The following is a 5,041-nucleotide window of genomic DNA, read 5'->3' on the forward strand; positions in this document are numbered from 1 at the left end:
TGATGAACATATATGAGATGCCACTTACTCGATCATCCTCATTTGTGCCACTTGGGTTAATCTTGTTCACCGACTTTTGCGCGGCCGCCCACTTTTGACAATCCGAGTTGATTGTCGACCATCGGAACCGAAGTGATCTCTCGGAGCGGTAAATTCCACTCTTGTTGTGAGCATTAAAGTGTTCTGTCATTCGCCCCCAATACGTGTCTCTACTTTGATCACCTCCAATGGATGGATCCTTCGACACATGCAAATAAGTGTAGCATAGTAACTTGTCATCAGTGGTGGAGTAATTGCCCGCTCTTCCTCTCGGCGCCTCGACAATTCCCTCACCCTCCTCGTCCACCTCAAACTCATGGTCTTCGAAATGGATGTCATTGGTTTGAGACCAATGCGAATTGTTGGACCCAACACCCATAGTGGACATGTATGCATCATCGTTGAGACAACAATTTTTTTTGAACAATGCAAATAAGCTATCTATATGTAAAATGATGATGCATTGAACAAATAAGAAGAAAAAAATACTTGGAAATTTTTTCACTTGGGGGCATTTCGTCGAACACGTGGTGCGCGTCGGCGGCCGGCTCAACGAGTGAGCTCGCCGGCGCTTCGGTAGCCGCGGCGGCCGTCGAACGCCCTGCAAGCTTTTTCCCCCTCGCCATGCCGGAGCCGTCCGCCGCCTTGTTCTTCTTCGTGGATGTTTTGCCCTTCTTCGCCCGCGCCGCATTGGGTACCTTCTTCGACGGTGCGGCGGCGGCACGGGATGGCGCCGGCGCGACGCCACCCGGCGCCGGCGCCGTAGTCATCCGCGGCGGCAAGAAGAGGCTGCGCGCGAGGCCGACGCTCGGCGGAGCTCCGATGGTGGCGACGCCAGCGCTCGCCGCGCTAGGGTTTTCGGCGGCGGCGGCGGCGGGGGGGTCGCGGATGTACAGCGGGGTGAGCGGGGCGCCGGTGTGCGCGTCCATGGCGGGGGGCAGGGCGGCGCGCCGGCGCGCGTGGGGCGTAGGACGAGGAGAGGGAGAGAGTGCGGGCGCGAGCGCTCGAGTGTGCCGCGCGCTGTAGCTGGCGCTTCAAATACACCGCGCGGATAAGTGTTTTTGACCGCGCGCCCAACCCGTTATCGCGCGCGCGCCGTTTTTGCGCGCCCGCTGGAGCGAGCCGCCGCGTTGCGCGCGTGCTAAAAACGCCTATTTTGCGGCGCGGCGCTAGTTTAGCGCGGCTGTTGGAGATGCTCTTAGAAGCGGCACAAGAAATGAAAAGACAATCCTATGACATGATTTTGCAGCCGTCACCCACGCGCAAGTACGCGACGTTGCATATCATGGGCAAGTGAGCACCAGACCGGCATACTGCTTTGGTACACCTAGTAAATTGACGATGGCGGTGGCGGCGACACGGGCTTCACCATCGTCTTCCAGCCGTTGGGGTCCGGCGAGGGTGGCTTCTTCAACGGGGCCCTCTGGCCTAAGCGCCGTCCAGCTCCCACACCTTGCTCCCTCCTCTCACGTGGCGTCCACTGTGCCGGCCGGCTACCCCGTGCACCCGCGTCGGCGTCGCCACCCAGTAGCAGCACTGCGAATCCATTCACACACACACACTGCCACATAAGCTGGGATTTGGATCTTGCAGAGGAAATTATGTCGTTGCATACATATGCATTATGCATACCTGGAGGAGAACGCGGCGCCGGTGGCGAGTACGTGGCCAGCAGAACCAGGAGACCGGCGGCAACGAGGACCGCGTGGACGGCCGTCCGGCGACGCATCGGTCGAGCTGTAGGTGGATCCGAGTCCACCGTACTCTGTAGATCTGATATCGGTACAGCTCCGGTCATTAGCCACTGAGACAGTGAGACTCTGCAGATGTGAGCTAGCTGTTCACTGTAGGATTTGCGGCGTTCTTAAATTGTCGACTCAGGACTCTGAATTTTGTCTCTTCTCTTCCGTGTGTTGACCTCGAGGTCCGCACGGCCGTTTGTCCTGTCCTGGATCCCGCGAGTGCGGTATTTCTTAGCAGTAGTTGAACACGAGTACAAGAGGATTCTTAATTAGGTCATCTTCCACGCCGAATCGTTAAACCTTCCGCAACCATCCGCATCGCGCTGTCTGGACCATGAAAGCCACTCAACGTTGTTCTATATCGGTCCGCCGAGCGGTTCGGATGTGATTTCTCCTGCAAACGAAGCTTTGGGGGACTCCAGACATGTGAAACGTCGCTCTTCCCCTGGCCCACCCAAAAAAAAGGCGGAGCCCGGACTTTTGTAGCATCCCGCATTGTTTTCACCCAAAAATCCCTTACTCTCTTCTTCCATTCTCCGCCGCTCTCCGTCCAATTCCCATTCATTTCTTCCACCCTCTCCTTCCTTCTGCCGCCGACGCATGGAAACGGTGGAGAACCTGTTGGAGATGGAGCTAGCAAATAAGTTCAAACAGTTGATACAGGCGACGGAGAATAAGATCAAACTCGAAGAGAGGAAGGTGGCGCTTGAGGAGAAGAAGGCCATGCTCGAGGAAAAGAAGGCTGAGCTCGAGGAGAAGAAGGTCGCGCTCAAGGAAAAGAGGGTGAAGATCGCCGCCAATCGAAGGATGACAAGATGTTGACCTTGAATATCGACTCTTTGGATGCTGGCGTTAGAATTATCGTGCAATCCGTCCACAACCAGATGTTGGAGCGTCAGAAAGATGACTTGGCGGTGGCGGAAGATGAGGATGTGGCGGAGGCGGAGGCTGACGCGGAGCTGCCTACGCGACGGCGGTGGCACCTCCTTGATCGAGGAGCGGCTTGCTAGGATTGCTGGTCTGGCAGGGCAGAAATGCACGGACTGCTGAACTAATGTTCTTTTGGATTCAGACATGTAAAAACTAATTATATTTGCCTCCTTTTGGTTGTGATCCGGCATGTTGTGTGGATCCGTGTACATTTAAATTTAAATTTACCGACGGACATATATATAGACTACGGTTGGATGGTGGCCTTTCACATCCGTCTCTGCTGACATAAGCGAAAGAAAATTTAGGGATTAGGAGATGCCCTTAAACATGAAAGATTACAGTGCTATCTTTTTTGCCGACTGACATGTGAATGGCATTTCTTAGTCACCTTCACGTCTCACGTGGAGGCGCATATGCAAGCTCATGGAACTCACTTTTGTCGGTTATCATATTTGTCCTATATAGACCGGAGATAAGTGAGCATCATATATACGAGTAATTGTGCAATACAATATTTCTTATAGCATCTCCATCCGTTGCGCCCCCAGGATGCCTTCATCCGGCCTTTTGGGTTCATCCGATGATTTTTTTTGCATTGGGTGAATATGTTTCTAGCCGTCGACCCCACAAACACGTAGTCTTTGTTATTTTTCAAATACAGTGTCAAGTCATTCCAACAAACACCTTCTGGGTGTACCACCATGCCAGATTCGAGCATGTCGGCGACGATTCCAGGCCACCCCGTCCTTCCTCCTCCGCCATAGCTGTCGGTGGCGCCGGCGTTCTGCTCTTCGTGGAGGATGGCACGCCGAGCAGCACGAGTGCCACGACCCCCGGCCGTGCGCGCACCTGCGAACAGAATGCCATGCGCCTCGCGCACGCCGCGATGTATAGCCCGTGGTGCCGTCGCTCTTGCTCCGTTCACTCGACCGGGGGCACGAAGACGTCGACGCCACCCTCCTCCTCCGCGTCTGGCACTTCCTCGTCGTCCTCCCCGTCCTCCACCTCGCGGATGCGGCGCGCAGCGTGGCCATGCCCACGTCTAGCAGATCGGGAGGTCGGGAGGCGCAGCCTCGGGGAGGGGAGACGGCCAGAGGGAGGCCGCCATGAGAGGCGACGAACAGGCAGGAGCGGGAGGAGGTGGCGGCGGTGGAGGGCCATGGCGACGAGCGCCGTCCAGAGCAGGAGGCAACCCAGGCTGTCTGCGAGAGCTGCAGCTCCCATGGCGCCAGGAGCTCGAACCCCTGCCTGACGCCCTCCTCCTCGTCCTCCTTCGTCGCCTGGAGTCGTCGGGAGCCCATGCCAAGTTCGTCGTCGCCGCTCCTCTGCTTCTGTTGCATCGAGCAGCAGCAGTTCAGGCAGAGGACGTCGCCTCTGCCCCCACCCAGCCTGGACTCCCCTCCTGCCGGCCTTCAACGCCGTCCGCGCCTCCTCCATCTCGAATCTCGTCGTCTCCGCCGCCCGTCCATGCCCAGCGCCCCGCCGCTTCAAATCCCAGCGCCGCCTTCCCATGCCTCGTCGGGCTCCCCGTGTCCAGGCCGTCCTGGTCGCGCCCGCGGAGGCACGACAACGCGCCCAGGTCTTCTCACCGGCGTCGAACGTGACGGAGCTGACGGGGACGGAGTGGAGGAGGCTAGCCGCGGCGAGCACGTCGATGGTGGCTGACTGCCGCTCCTGTTTCGCCCGTCTCCACTGTGTTCGGTGGAAAAAGAGGAGAGAGCAGAGAGAGAAAGAGGGGAGAGTCGCCGATAGTGGGCCGAAAAGGAAAAAGGATAGCGCCGATGCCTCCCAGCTGCCCCCAGGTTACTGGGTCTCGCCCGCGATCGCCGGCTGTGTTTTTGACTAAATCCAGCGCAAAATAAGATCTTGGGGGTCCGACTGGCTCATTGTTTTAGCGCCAGGGTGAAAAAAGTGGTCCTGGGGGCTTAGAGGGGGGACGGCTAGAGATGCTCTTAGCAGTAGTTGAACACGAGTTCAACTCTATCCTATGTACAAGAGGATTCTTATTTAGGTCATCTCCCACGCCGATCGTCAAACCTTCCGCAACCATCCGCATCGCGCTGTCCGGACCGTGGAAGTCATTGAACGTTGTTTTGTATCGGTCCCCGGAGCGGTTCGGACGCGATTTCTCCTGCAAACGAAGAAAAATGTGGGGGGCTTTGCTGGATTCCAGACACGCGAAACGTCGCTCTTCCCCCTGGTCCACCCAAAAGAAAGGCGGAGCCCGGACTTTTGTAGCATCCCGCATTGTTTTTGTACAAAAATCCCCCACTCTTTTCTTCCATTCCCCGCCGCTCTCCGTCCAATTCCCGCTCATTCCCCCCCCC

This window comes from Triticum dicoccoides, chromosome 6B, assembly GCF_002162155.2.
Source record: "Triticum dicoccoides isolate Atlit2015 ecotype Zavitan chromosome 6B, WEW_v2.0, whole genome shotgun sequence".
Classification (NCBI taxonomy): Eukaryota; Viridiplantae; Streptophyta; class Magnoliopsida; order Poales; family Poaceae; genus Triticum; species Triticum dicoccoides.